We start from the raw sequence: 16297 nt of genomic DNA, 5'->3' as shown, positions 1-16297 counted from the left end.
AAGACTTCTATTAGAAATAACTGATACAAACATAGGGATCCGAAGGGTTATGTGCACCCTGATGTTTATAGCAGCAATGTCCACAATAGCCAAACTATAGAAAGAACCAAGATGTCCATCAACAGATGAATGGATAAAGATGTGGTGTGTATATATATACATACATACATATATATATATATATATATATATATATATATAATGGAATATTATGCAGCCACCAAAAGGAATGAGATCTTGCCATTTGCAATGACATGGATGGAACTGGAGGGTATTATGTTGAGTGAAATAAGTCAATCAGAGAAAGATATGTATCATATGACCTCACTGATATGAGGAATTCTTAATCTCAGGAAACAAACTAAGGGTTGCTGAAGTGGTGGGGGTGGGAGGGATGGGGTGGCTGGGTGATAGACATTGGGGAGGGTATGTGTTATGGTAAGCACTGTGAATTGTGTGAGACTGTTGAACCGCAGACCTGTACCTCTGAAACAAATAATATGTTATATGTTAAAAAAAAAAAAAGGAAGAAGATAGCAGGAAGGGAAAAAAATGAAGGAGGGGAATTGGAGGGGGAGACGAACCATGAGAGAGTATGGACTCTGAGAAACAAACTGAGGGTTCTAGAGGGGAGGGGGGTGAGGGGATGGGTTAGCCTGGTGATGGGTATTAAAGAGGGCACGTACTAAGTGGAGCACTGGGTGTTATACGCAAACAATGGATCATGGAACACTACATCAAAAACTAATGATGTAATGTATCGTGATTAACATAACATAATAAAATACAATAAAAAGAAATAATTGTATATATCCTCTATAGTTGCTGTAGTTGCTCAATTTGCAAGACCTCAAACCACATGTACTTTGCTTTATGGGGATGCTTGCTATACAGTTGAAGGAAGGAAGTGCTGATCTACAGGTATATGTGAGGCTTTCATCTTTCAAAGAGTGTAAATCCTCAAGTGGAAAGGAAGGGCTTATGAGGACTTGCAAGAATGGAGAAAGACAGCAGCTCACAGCTGTGAGAGAAATGCAGTTTTATGCATCAAGCTTGGAATTCACGGCTCTGAGGCCAAATTTGCAGAGATTGTGGCCCAAACTGGGTGATATGAATGGATCATGGGAAATGTATGCTTCGGGCTCTATGTATTGCTGGAAAAATCCACCCTCCCCCCCCGCAGGAAACTCTTCCAACCCAAAGGACACAACTGGGGAAAAGAAATCAAAGATTTAGTAGATTTCAGAAATTTGTGGGGTTGTAAGTGGCCTAAGAAATCATCTAACCTAACACCTCCTTTTTATAGAGGAAGAAATAGGCCTGGGTGAATAGAGGTAGGGGTAAGTAGGTTACACACTGAGTTAGTGAGAGGGCTGGGGTGAAAGCCCAGCTTTCCTTGTCTGCAGTTTTTTTTCCATTTCTTTGTACTTCAGAGACAGTTATAGTCTTGTAACAAGAAAACAGCAGTCTGAACAGAGGCACTTTGTGGTTAAAGGGAGACTCTATTAGAAAAGACTATTAATTTCAGCTTTATAGATTACCTAAAATTATGCATCCTTACTGTCCAGTTACCTGGAGAGCCTGAAAAGTGAATGATATAGGTGTTCTGTGTGCAGAGGGGATTTAGTCATGGACAGAGTACAAATACCTAGGAGGAAAACACGAGAGCTTTTCATAACAAGGGAAACAGCTATGCACAGCTGTGAGATAATAGAAAAGTTACAAATCATGCTTGGAATTTCACAGCTTCAGGGCCAAATTTGGAAAAGCTATATCCCATTTGGGAATAGTGAGTAGAGCATGAGAAACATGTACTTCTGCATGCCTGAAGCTCCAAGGAAAAGAAGGCTAAGAGCTTGGGAGGAGAGTAACTTCCAAAAAGCTAATAAATATCTGCTTCTGCAGTGTTTCATATTTCATAAGTCTGATAATTAAAAATGTGTATTTTTTCTTGTAAAGGCAGGAAGCATAATGTTGAAAATATAGGTCAGCAAGCCAGAGTGATTCAAACTGCATCAAAGGAAACTGGGTGCAGGTAACTCTCAATATTCTTTTAGCACTTCTGTGAATCTTTTCTTCCATCTCTCCACTCACACTCTCTAGCCTCATTTTGTCCTTTTACTAGTCAAAATTCCCTTCCTCAGCCCTCTATCCAGGCCTGCCCTTCTCAAAAATCACCAGAATCTCTAGTTACCTCTCAGATCATAGCCACCAGCTTCCAAATTGGAATTTTCATTCCCTTGGAGCAGCTGATCATACCAGTTTATAACATGCTTTGGATCACTGACCAAGTCAACTATATTCCCACAGTTTTCTAAGATCATTTGCCTCTTAAAAGAGAAGCTTCTAAAAGAATGTCTAAGTAAGAAGTTGGCAAACATTTTCTGTAAAGGGCCAGATAGTGCATACTTTAGGCTTTGCAAGCCGAATGATCTCTGTTGCAACTACTCAACACTGTCTTTGAGTTTAAAAGCAGACATAGACATATATACATTAATGAGTGAGCTCATACTTGAATGACCATAGCTCTATTACAATAAAACTTCATTTATGAAGACAGGTTGGTAGTGGGAGGAGCTCAGTAGACTCTCTGTAGACCAACAAACACTTAAGTGGTAAAAATTATAAAAAACAATGATTTAAACTCTCTGAAAATTGATCTAAGTAGCACATAGTAAATGGTGAAATACTTATCCAAGAAAATCTGCTAAATATAGTAAATCTCAGCAATAAGAGTCATAGTCTGTGGCATTTGATTTATGAAACTCTCCCATTCTCTGCCATCCCCAGTTCTGTGTTAAGGAAGTTTTACTCTGGGCACTTGTATAGTTGAACTTTATAAGGGTAGGATATATGTGTATCTTATGCCCCCCCCCAGAGCTATGTTGTTCAAGCACTATTCTCAGAAGACATGGATGAGAGGGCTGAAAGTCCATCCTGCCACCCAAATCCTACTCATAGGGCTAAGACTTTGCCCCAACAGTGACAGAGAATACTGCAGCCTGATTGGTCTCACCCCAATTTGCTCACAAGGCAGTGATTCCACTCTGAGAAAAGCAAGCTGAATAACAATCAGGGACTACTATGCTTCTTGCCACAACAGAACCCATTGGTAGAACAACTATAGTTTTCTCTCCACCAGAACCCACTAGTCGAGTAAGGTTGCCACTCCAAGAGAAGCAGTGTGCTGTCTCCACCTTTAGCTCCTGTCCAGTGGCATAGATCCTCCCAAGAAAGGAAACAAACTACAATGACAACTCTGCCTGAGGGGATAGACTTACTTTTTGGCATACAGACTGGAGAACTCCATGTCTAAGGGCCTTATCAAAACAAGGGAGATTTTGGTGGGGAGAGCAACTAATAGGCAGCCTGTAGCTCTGATATAAGCAAAACAGCAGAGTAGCCAGAAGTTTAGTAGAGATAACTAGAGGAAGACAGTTAAGAAAATCTCTCCTGGGATCATACCCAACTGTGGAAGTTGGGAAGCTTGTGTGCACTATTATTCATGAATAGTCATAGCAGGCTATGGGGCAGGCTTAAAAACATTCTCCAAGCCACATACAAATCACTCAGCAAAAAGTAGAAGCCTTATTGGTTTGAGGGGCTTAAGTACAACCTCTGATCAAGCACAGGAAAAACAATAAACTATTCTGACCCCAGGGTGACTCCTAAAAATCTAGGCAGAAAAATAAGATCACATTTAACTCTAGTGGTCTCGAAGACTGTACACACCCAAGGTTGTGTAACCAAAGAAGGAAATTCTCTCATGGGCAGCCATAGAGGGATCTTCTGAGCCATTTATTCCAGGATGAGACTGAAGCAAAATCCAAATTTGCTGAACTATAGAAACACACACATCCAATGATCTAATTGGTTTAGTGACCTTAAGCACAAGCTTTGACCAATAGGTGCCTTATAATAAACAAGGGGTGAACACGAGAAGCCAAACTAAAAGATTTTTTTTTTAAAAGGGAAAATCTGAGAGTGGACATCAGAGGCTGTACAATGACAAAAGAAATAAACTTCACAGAAGTAGTCCACCCAAGTCATTAGTCAAACAAATGACCAAATAAACATCAAAAACAACAAGTCACATCAAGGGAGGAAACTCAGTATCAAATTACTACAATATATCTCTTGTGCAGTTATCAACAAAACTTTAAGATATGTAGAGAAATAGGAAAATATGACCTATGCACAGGGAAAAGAAATAAGCAATAGAAAAGACCTTTGAGAGGGTCCAGATGTTAGACTTAGCAAAGATTCCAAAGCAGTTATTATAAATATGTACAAAAAGCTGAAGGAAACTATGTTTAATGACTTAAATAAAGGCATGAAAATGGTATATTATCAAGTAAATAGTATCAAAGATATAAAGATGATAAAAAATGGAAATACTGAAAATAAAAATACAATAAGCAAATGAAAAATCCAATGGAAAGGTTCAAGAGTACATGTAGTTTTCAGAATAATCAGCAAACTTGAAGATGGATCAATATGTATTATGCAATCTGAAAGACATAAATAGGAGTGAAGTTAAATGAACAGTCTTAAAGTGGGACAAGATGAGGCAGACTAACACATGCATAATGGAAATAGCAGAAGAAAAGAAATTGAATAAAATGACAAAAATATTTAAAGAATTTTATCAATGTGGTGAGAAACACTAATATTTACATTCAAGAAATTTTAAAAACTTTCAAAATTGTACTGACACAAAGACGTCTACAAACAGACACATAGTCAAAATGTTAAGAGCCAAAGATAAAGAGAAAATCATGAAAGCAGCCAGGAAAGCTCTTTGTCCCTGAGCTTTTTTTTTTTTTTTTTTTAAGTTGTTGTTGTCTGCCTTTGCAGATCCTCCAGGGCTTTTTCAAACAATTTTAGAATCTTTGTTGTAGACTGTTTTCTTCCTTTGCTTAAATTTCTTCTGCAACAATTCTGTTTTAGTCTGCTCAGAATGTATGAAACTGCACCCCAGCAGACTCTAAGCAAAGGTGGGTGATGGTTTGGCAAAGCTAAAGAAAAGATCTGGAGACAGTGATTGAGGTGTACGTTTATCAGAGAACTTATGTAAAGGAGTTTAAGAGCAGCCAATGGGACAAAGCATCTGCTGCTGGGATCTACATCCCTACATGCAGCAAGCTTTTATAGAGTAACCTAGCAACTATGTGCATCCCTTCTCCTCCTTGCACAACCAGCATTCCAAGGAGATCAAGGCTTGCCATCTGGACATTCTTCATTATAAAGGAGATGCTCTGGGTTGGTCACACCTGGAACCCCTGACCTTGAAGATTGAACAACACATTCTTCTACACATTCAGATTGATAGGAATATAGAACGGGGCGGGATCTCTACATTCTCAAGATTAACAGAGACAGAGTGTGCTTGCACAAACTAGCTATGTGGCTCATACCATACAGGTTGCCATAACAGAATACCATAGACTGAGTAACTTAACAGAAATTGATTTTCTCATAGTTCTGTAAGTTGGAAAGTCCCAGACCCAGGTTCAGTTTCTGGTGAGAGCTTCCTTCCTGGCTTACAGATAGGTCCCTTCTTACATGGGAGAGTAAGTATGTGTGTGTGTGTGTGTGTGTGTGTGTGTGTGTGTGTGTGTGTGTGTGTGTGTGAGTGGAGAGAGAGAAAGAGAGGAAGTGAGTTCTGGTATCTCTTCCTCTTTTTATAAGGTTACCAGCTTATTGGATTAAGGCCCAATTCTTATAAACTCATTTAACCTATAACTCACTCACAAGCTTCTTCTCTAAATATGGTCATGCTGTAAATTAAGTCTTCGACATATGATTAATTTTGGGGAGGCACAATTCAGTCCATAGCAGTCACCATCATGAATAGTCCAGCTTCTGCTTTCAGACCTCCATGGGGACAAGGAACTCATTTGCTTGACTATGCTGTCTTTTCTATCATTTGACATCAATAATTGCTTTAATGTTTTTTTCTTACATTCAGCAAACATATGTCTCTTGAGATTTTGTATTTATTTCTTCCAATTCTCCTTTTAGTATTGCATTGATTGATCTGCTCACGTAAAGAGCTTGGCTCTGTAGCTGGTGCATAGTAATCATTGAATAAGGTATTATTATATTATGTAACAGCCACTGAGTTATTTAAAGGTAGATATCATGTTCTTCATTCCAAACTCCCACTAAATGTCCTCAGTTATTTCAAATAGTTTATCTTGTAAATATATTTTTATCATCTTAGATATTCTCTTGTCATCATATTCTCTCCTCAAGTGTGACTGCCTGAATTTCATAAACTATCTTAGGAGTGGCCTGACCAGCTTAGAGTAGAATATAACTATCAATACTATCATCCTAGTTAATTTCCATTAATTCACCCTAACATGACATTTATTTTTGTTGTTGCTGGTTATTGTTGCTTATTGTTCACTGAGCATGAGTTAATGGTCAGCTGAAATTCCTCTTTTCTACTTGCGTTGCTGCTTAGCTACAATACTACTGTTCTCTGGCTGATGACATTTTTTTGGATAAAAGAGTAAGGTAAGACATTTTTCCTATTCAAAATCCATCTTATTAAAGCCAATCCTAGTTAAGATCCTATTGGATCTACAATTGTGAACATTTTAAAACCATGGTCACAGTTTCAAGTTTTCCAGTAAGCATGTAATGCAGCACAGAGAAACCTTGAGCCAAAAATGAGACATATATATGGTGTGGTTGAGGCATGATGCTGTCAGGTTATATCTGTCTATAGCTAATTGTTTCAGAAACCACCAGAGTAAAATGTAGGTCTGAAATATTGAGAGGTGTCTGATACAATCATCTACTTACCAAGCTACGTAACCTTGAGCTATCCTCTCAAGTATTTAAGTACTTTCTGTTTCATTTTCCTCACATGTAAGAAGAATATAATAATACCTGCTCTACTTATCTTTCAGGACTATTGGAAGTACAGATTATCACCACTTATGGAAAGCCTACCTAAGAATAAAGCCAAACTAGAGGAAATAAGAGACAATATATGATAAGAAGCATGTTTCTCTGCTTTCATTGTCTGTAACCTAGATCCAGAAATGTTTGAAATCCTGGAAATTTCAGGTACATCAGCTAAAACATTTTTTTTTCTAGGTCCAATTTGAATAGGGTTTTAGTCACTTGCATATGACACAGTCCTTACTTAAACATCCAGGGTAGGGCAGAGGGTATCTTGGTTAATATGATGATAATCCCTAAGGATTAAAATGCTTACACTTCTTTCCCTTACCCAGGACATATAGAGAACAGAGTGAAAGGAATAGTAATGAGACATATAGGAAGGCTTCAAAAAGGAACAGATGGCTTAGAACTTACCTATTGGGTATTTGATTAATTACTTGAGATGGAGCATGGCCTTTTGGGATGGGGAATCAGGGACTCAGGTATTCTCTAAATAGTGGCAAAAGGAGCTGTTTGGTGATACTACATCACTTGCATTTTGCTGGGCTAACAGAGAATTGAGTTGATGCTATTCCTGTTAACAGTTCAGTTGATGCTTATGATGAGTTGGAGATGTGACCTTTGTTTAACAAGTGGTGACAAGCAAAACTAAAAAGACAATCGCTCATAAATAAATAGTTTTAAGTACCTTTGGTTTAATATAAGCTAGAAAGTAGGTCAATATTAAACATTTCATTTGTTGCTAAGTATAATTTTCAATGCAAAATGACTGGGAAAATAGGCTTAAAAGAAGTTGGCACATTCTAGATTGGAAATATAGGCAGTGTGGCTCATGAAATTTGCACATCCTAATTAAGAATAAATATAAATATCCTATTTGGGTATGGATATTTTGCTCTGATAGATGATTTCAAATTAACTTACTTCTTCCTCAACCAAAGAAGCTTCAGCAAACCCTTGAAATTAGAAGGGCTTGATGGAACCAATTTAGTCCAATTCTTTAGGCCAAGGAAAAATTGCTTTTTACTGATCATTTTTTATTTTCTACTGTATATGAATAATCTATGGAAACTATACCTATAAAAAAGACTTCTCCTCCATATGACCTAGAAAAGAAAAGCATTTTCATAAGTTATTAGTCTCTGCTCCTTTAGTCAGATCTGGGATGCAGGGCAGGAAAATCAACACACTGTGGCCTCCTCCAACTGGCCGCATTTCCTTGGTCCCCCAAGACTACTGTTTCCTTCCAGAGTTCAGCACAGACACAGAGAATGTTTCCTATGAACTTCTCATATTTTATTCTAGCCAAAAATTCTCTTCACCACCTCCACTTTTAAACCATTTTTCTTTCTTCCTTTCCCCTCAACTATCAGGCTGTTTGCATTCTCTCTATACCTAGCACTCAATTATCTATCTCCATTCCATTTACTCTGCTGTTAATTTGTTTTTACCTCATTGTGCTCTTGAACCAGGATCAGGCATTCCTGAGCTGGAAGGGTCCCACCCCTCAGTCCCTTCAAACTCCTGATATAGTCAATTCTCTATGGCAACATGCAAAAACACAGACAATTCCTAAAACAGGCATTTCATTTTAAGAATTGTAGACATGGATTTGGGGTATTTTACCTTTAACTAAAATTCCGAAGAATTTTGTGTCATACCAATGCACCATGAAGTTAACTGGTTTAGTAGTGTCCCAAGGTTTCAGCATGCCAGTTTTGATTTTAAATTATTCTTAGAGTGACCCACTAACCTTAGCCCCCTTTGCATACTGCAATGTAAAATAGTTGACTAATCTTTACCTCCCATGGAAGATATTCTATGTTTGTTTATCCAATACCCATTCCAACCTCATTCTAGTTTGGATTCTTGTACAATTAAGTTAGAAAATTAAAATCTACATTTCATGTATGCATACATACACAAACACATATATTTTTAAATTATTTTTTGGCAGCTGATGTACAGGCATGTGACCCAAGTTTGGTTAAGCAGATGAAAATTTATAACACTTGGAAGTGTCTTCTTCTACTTGGAAGTAGAAGAAAGCAATATGAGGTTAGGGTCATATGAGTGGGCTTGCATCTTATGGAAATCATTATGGCAAAAGCATCCAATTCTTTTAGACAATCTGGGCAAAATGTCACATACACTCTCTAATGTCATAGTACTAAGTGTTGGATAGTGAATATTCTCCTAGAATATTCTCATCATGTGACTTTGCTCCTGGTTGAATTACCCCTAGCTGTGTGGCATCTGAGCCTGTTTTTTTGTCTCTCCTGGAGATCTAGTGATTTATCTAATAATCTTTAACAAATTGCTTCTTATATAAATCAAGTAGATCCAATTTTACAGTGTCAGTAACTAAAAACTTAACCTATATAACTTTAACTTCTTACCCCAATTACAGTGGCTAGATTCATTTGAAAATGCGTTAGTTGAATGAGTTGAGGTTCAGAAGACTTCCTTTCACTCATTTAAAAATACCTTTCTGTATTGAGTCTACAAGTGTCTGTGGTCTTGAGTATATCTCATCAGGTCTTTCCCACAGGTATTAAATAGGGCAAAAAGCATAAATACATCTTATTTAGAAAGACAAGGTGGTAGAGGGAAAGGTTGCTTGGGGCACAGTGTAAAAACCACTGAACCAAAGTTGAGAGACTGGTTCTTGTCTTAGTTTTTACTTCCTAACTATGAAACATGTGAGTCCCTTATCCTCTTTGGGCCTTAGTTTACTTCAATGAATAAATGAGGTCAGTGGTTTTTAACTTTTTTGCATGTCATGGACTCTTAAGACGCTTATAAAATCTATACAGTATTTTCCATAAAATACACACACACACACTCAAAAAATTTCATACAATTTCAGAGATTCTCTAAGCTGAGGTACCTGTGTTTTAAAATTTTATCAAATATCATGCCAGTAACCCTGGAATTCAACATTTTTTCCCTTTATACCACTTCTCTTCTATCATTACTCAGATCCAAAAATACCAGCGTAAGCCTGTAACCAACACAATGAGCACCCTCTCTTCCATTTACAGTGACTCTCAGAAAAGAAACATCAAGGAAAATAGAAAGAGGATAAGAGAGATTATTTCTCATTAGACTCAAAATAATTTACACAGAGCTCATCTATATTTTATTCAAAGAAAAGTAGAAATATTTTAATTTACATATCATATTACAATGAATCAATATGGAGTCAAAGTCCACCATTAAACATTCATAAAGATTCCACACATCATCCTCAGAATAATGAATTTCTATACAAAGATTTATAGATGACCAAGGTATGTAGTTTTTCCTCAGTGTGCTACAAAGTTTAGAAGTTCTTCTGGAATATTCCCCAAATCAAGTGCAGGATCTGTTTCTTCATCAATTTCTCCAATCACTGCGACAATGTGACTTGTTACAATGTATATCCGTAGTATCACTTGTTTTACTCCTTTGAAGAGCTAAACACTAGTTCATGGCTTTCATCCAAACTCAAGTTAATTGGTTAAAAGCTTGCAGTGTTCCCACAATCATTCTCTCCTCAGAAGTTGTAATTGCAGCAGTTTGGTTGATGTAGTTATCAAAGACAGATGTCATGATGCTGGGCTCAGTTGTTCTGAGCAACACAGTGACACAAGTGACAAGTGAAGCTAAAAAGGCCTGCTTGAGCTCATCTACATTATACTATACTAGTATACTGTAATTATAATTATGCTATGTTGGACAATTATATAATTGTCTTTGGGCTTCAGTTTCCTCACCTGTAAAATGAGGAAGTTGGACAGACCAGTAGTTTGTAAACATTTGGGGGATTATTATCTGAAAACCCTCATTTTCTGGCCCTTCCTGTCAGGTTGCACTTCTGATAGCACAGTCTATGGTGGCAACCCTCATTAGTCAGTGGTTCTTAAAATTTTTGGTCCCAGCCCCTTCAAAGATCTGATTAAAATACGGACTTTTTCCCCAAAAAAGTGTTCATATGAATGCACACAGAATTTTTTTTTTTATAAATGCTTTCAGAAATTCCGGGACCTTCTGAAGTCCATGCATGGCTCACCAGTAAAAACTCCTGTACAGGAAGATGTTTAAAAATTCCTTTTAAAATTTTTTTGATTGATTGATTTTTATTTTTTTAAAGATTTTATTTATTTATTTGAGAGAGAAAGAATGAGAGATAGAGAGCATGAGAGGGAAGAGGGTCAGAGGGAGAAGCAGACTCCCTGCCGAGCAGGGAGCCCGATGCGGGACTCAATCCCAGGACTCCAGGATCATGACCTGAGCCAAAGGCAGTCGCTTAACCAACTGAGCCACCCAGGGACCCTAAAATTTTTTTTGATTTAAATTCAATTTAGTTAACATATACTATATTGTTAGTTTCAAGGGTAGAATATAGTGATTCATCAGTTGCATATAACACCCAGTGCTCATTACATCAAGTGCCCTCCTTAAAAATCCTCTTACTTCCAATACCCTGTGAGCCTCTTATGTGGTCAGTATGTTTGGCTGAAGGCAAAAATTGGTGGTGGATATTTCCCCACACCCTTCCAGCATTCCTTTCCTGTTAATTGTCCCCAAATTGCCAGGATCCCCACTGAAAGTGATACCTAATAGATTTACAGTAAATAAGGAATTTGAGGCTATACATGTTACCCTTCTCAATAGTTTGTTTTTGCAAAAAAATGACAATGAAGGGGAAGAACCAAAAAGGACACATCTGGAATACTTACTTTTCAGACCTGGTGGCAGGTATATGAGTGGGCTTTTGGGGATTATAACACTTGAATTGAATACTGTGTCGTGTAGGACAAGTGACCTTCTAGTTTATCCATGGATAAAGGTGTTTCTTTCTATGAAGGATAAATCACATGTGTACATCTGAATACAGGCTTTATAAAGTGACAATTATGGGCTCCTGCTAAATCCCCTATCACAAGGGTCTGATACAAAAGATACTCTCACTTATTGTTAATTATAAAGACTTAAAATCAGTAACAATATAACCACTCCTGCCTTGAATTCTGGTCTAAGCATGCAGAACCAAACAGCACCCCTTTGCTTATTTCCCTTAAGTGCTATTTTTGATTGAGATATTCAGTGCTCATTTGCACTTACACTGTGACTTTTAGTAGAATATTCTCTGAACATTTTCAAAATAACAAATTAGGCTCCCTCCAGGCTCCAAACTGGTTGTCTGATTGCTATGGCTAAGACCTCCAATACTATGTTGAATAAAAGTGGAGAGAGTGGACATCCTTCTCTCATTCCTGACCTTAGTACTTCCCCACTGAGTATGATGTTTCTGTAAGTTTTTCATATATGGCCTTAGTTATGTTGAGGTATGTTTCCTCTAAATATATTTTGTTGAGGGCTTTTATCATGAATGGATGTTGTAATTTGCCAAATGCTCTTTCTGTGTCTATCGAAATGATGATATGGATTTTATCCTTTCTCTTATTGATGTGATGAATCACTTTGATTGATTTGCAAATATTGAACCACCTTTGCACAGCAGGAATAAATCCCAAGTAGTAAATGCTTTTTTAATGTATTGTTGAATTTGGTCTACTAGTATTTTGCTGAGAGGATTTTTCGACTCTATTCATTAAAGATATTGGCCTATGGTTCCTTTTTTTAATATTGTCTTTATCTGATTTTGGTATCAGGGTAATGCTTGCCTCATAGAATGAATTTGGATTTTTCCTTCCTTTTCTATTTTTTTTGGAATAGTTTGAGAAGAATAAGTATTAACTCTTCCTTAAATGTGTGGTAGAATTCTCCTGTGAAGCCATATGGTCCTGCCTCCATACATAATAACAAATGAGCATGGTCTTGAGTAAACTGACTCTTTGGCCACTGGGCTATTTGGGATAGAAACAACTTTCCATCAATTCCTCCTCTCTTTCTTCCTGGATTCAGGAAATTTTTGTAAAGTGAATTCTGTTTTCCCACCTCCTTTCATGATCAAGTCAGAGACTGTCCCCCAAGGAAAAACAAAACATACAGGTATAAGATATCACTGAAAACTTTGGCAAAGAAGGAAGGAGTTAAGCAGGTGATCTGCCTGGGACTGCTTGTAATTTTGGTAATGAAAGGTAATTTGCCATCTATTTAGGACTATGTGGGAGTTTCACAAATATGGAATCTACCTTACACCATAATCCCAAAGATGTGAGAATTTTTATCTTGGCCACGTGCATCTCCTGAATCAACATTTATAAGTTATTTGTTTATTGTCCTCATATTTATAATGATTAGTATAATTTGGTTGCAATATTATACTTTACCAAAAAGTACCACTATAGCCTGAAAATCAGCAATGATATTGTGTCTTGAAATCTTTAAACTGTTTTTTTAAAGATTTTATTTATTTATTTGTCAGTGAGTGAGAGAGAGAGAGGCAGGTGGAGGGAGAAGCAGGTTCCCTGCTGAGTAAGGAGCCGGATGTGGGATTCCATCCCAAGACCCTAAAACTATGACCTGAGCCAAAGACAGATACTTAACCAACTGAACAACCCAGGCATCCCTGTGTCTTGAAATCTTGATTTCAAACCTGAAAATCAATTTTTAGCATTTCTTGACAACCAAAGCTGTATAACTCAGAGAAAGTTACTTAACATCTTTTAGCCTGCTTTTTTTAAAAGGATTTTTTATTTATTCATTTGACAGAGAGAGACACAGTGAGAGAGGGAACACAAGCTGGGGGAGTGGAAGAGGGAGAAGCAGCCTTCCCAAGGAGCAGGGAGCCCAATGCGGGGCATGATCCCAGGGTCCTGGGATCATGACCTGAGCTGAAGGCAGACGCTTAATGACTGAGCCACCCAGGCACCCCTTTAGCCTACTTTTTAACTATAAAATGGGGACACAAAATCTCTAAAATATAGGGTTGTTTGAATGAGTAAATATAACAAACGTGGTAGCACAGTGCTGAGTGGATTGCCAACTCTCAGGCTATCAAACACTCTCCAAAAAAAGTATCTTACTTAAAGAAGGAATAAATATGATTAGTATTTTAACTGGTAACTTGACAAAGAAAATAATTTAGGTAACCTATTTTTAAATGTATTTTAATTTGTTAATTACAGCACCTAATGTTTTATTGATGATGACGTGTTAATTTTGTGCAATTACATAACAAAGCATAAAGCACTGTGCAGATATAAAGTGCTGACTGTGCACGATTGGGGGGCGGAAAGCAGGAGAGAGAGAGAGAGCATCTCAAGCAGACTCCGTGCTGAGCATGGAGCCCTATGCATGGCTCTGTCCCATGACCCTGAGATCATGACCCGAGACAAAAGAAATAAAAGGCATTAAAATTGGCAAGGAAGAGGAGCAAGATGGTGGAGGAGTAGGAGACCTGGGTTTCGTCTGGTCTCAGGAATTCAGCTGGATAGGGATCAAATCATTCTGAACACCTACGAACTCAACAGGAGATCGAAGAGAAGAATAGCAACAACTCTCTGAACAGAAAAGCGACCACTTACTGGAAGGTAGGACATGCGGAGAAGTGAATCCGAGGTGGTGATATTCGGGAGGAGAGATGACGGGGGAGGGGACCTCCGTCGGCCACTTCTGGCAAGTACTAGAGCCGCGGAGCACAAAATCAGAACTTTTAGAGGTCAGCTCCACTGAGGGACGTCACTCCAGTGGCTAAGCGGGGGGTGGAACCCTCACGGGACAGTGTGGTCTCAGGACCCTCGGAGTCACAAAAAGACCGGGGGTGCCTGAGTGCAGCACAGTTCCTGGGTATCAGAGCGGGGAAGCTGGCTGCAGAGACGGAGCCGAGGCGCGGGCTCTCAGCTCGGGGTTGCCATAGACTGTGATCTGCGGCCCAGTCGGGCCACTGCTCCTCCAGCAGGGACCCAACAAGCAGCAGAGCTAGGGAGACTCCCCTTTCTTCCCCGGGAAGAGCGGCACGGGAGTGCACCGCAGGGATCTGCTGGGTTTGGAGACTCCACACGGGGTCAGGTGCCAGAGATAGAAACACTCAGTCACAGGCCGGGTGAGCACGGAGTGTGGCCAGAGACTGGGAACACGGGAGTGACTGCTTTTCTTTGGGGGCGCACTGAGGAGCGGGGCCCCAAGTTCTCAGCTCCTCCGGGCGGAGATTGGGAGGCCACCATTTTCACTCTGGTCCTCCAAAGCTGTACCGAGAGCTTGGAGGGAACAAAATCACCGGAGAGCAAACCTGAGCAGATTGCTTAGCCCAGACCGACAAGGGTGGGGCAATTCTGCCTCCAGCAAAGACATTTGGGAACCACGGCAACAGGCCCCTCCCCCAGAAGATCATCACGAACAGCCAGCAAGCCAAGACCAAGTTTACCGATCGAGGAGAACGGGAGAACTCCAGCGCTAGGGGAATACTGCACACAGAATTCATGGCTTTTTTACCATGATTCATTAGTTTCTCAAAGTTGATTTTTTTAACCGTTTTTTTCTTTTTTTGAATTTTTCTTTTTCCCTTTTTCAACCAACATCTTATCAATCCCTTTTAAAAAAATATTTTTCATTTTTTAGAGTCATATTTTATCCCTTCATAGTAGTTACCCTTATTTTTGGCATATATATATAAGTTGTTCTCTCTTTAAAATTTTGAGATACAGTTTCTTCTAACAGATCAAAATATACCCTAAATCACTAGTGTATGGCTTTGTTCTAGTCTCCTGCCTGATCCCATTCTCTCCCTTTTCTTTTTTCGTTTTCTTCGTTTTTTAATTTTCTTCTTTCTTTTTTTAAACAACTTCTTATCAATTCCTTTTATAAAATCTTTTATAATTTTCAACTTTACACTCATCTTCCATCCCTTCATTGTATCAACACTTATTATGTACATATATAAGTCTTTCTTCCTTTAAAATATTAGGAGGCACATTCTTCTAACAGACCAAAATACGCCCAAAATCTAGTGTGTGACACTGATCTATACACTAGTCTGATCATATTTGATCATATTCTTTTTTGTTTTGTTTTGTTCTGTTTTTATCTTTATCTTTTTCTTTTTTCTTTTTTTTCTCTTTCTTTTTTCTTTCTTTCCTTTTCTTTTCCCCTGGTTTCAGGTCTTTTCTGATTTATATAGAGTATATTTGCTGGAGACGTTGTTAACCTGTTAGCATTTTGTTCTCTCATTCATCTATTCTCCTCTGGATAAAATGACAAGACGAAAAAAATCACCTCAGCAAAAAGAACAAGAAGTAGTACCTTCTGCCAGGGACCTACTCAATATGGACATTAGTACAATGTCAGACCTAGAGTTCAGAATCATGACTTTAAAGATACTAGCTGGGCTTGAAAAAAGCGTGGAAGTTATTAGAGACACCCTTTCTGGAGAAATAAAAGTACTAAAATCTAACCAAGTCGAAATCAAAAAGGCTATTAATGAGGT

General features: G+C 38.3%; 1 pseudogene; it reads right to left on the bottom strand.

The window, feature by feature from the left end:
• Positions 1–10229: 10229 nt before the first annotated feature.
• Positions 10230–10515, bottom strand: LOC113930248 (annotated as a pseudogene).
• Between the last annotated feature and the right edge of the window lie 5782 nt (positions 10516–16297).

The sequence above is a fragment of the Zalophus californianus genome, chromosome X (genome assembly GCF_009762305.2).
Source record: "Zalophus californianus isolate mZalCal1 chromosome X, mZalCal1.pri.v2, whole genome shotgun sequence".
NCBI lineage: Eukaryota > Metazoa > Chordata > Mammalia > Carnivora > Otariidae > Zalophus > Zalophus californianus.
The sequence above is the reverse complement of the archived record's forward strand: the minus strand, read 5'-3'. Positions and strand labels throughout refer to the sequence as shown.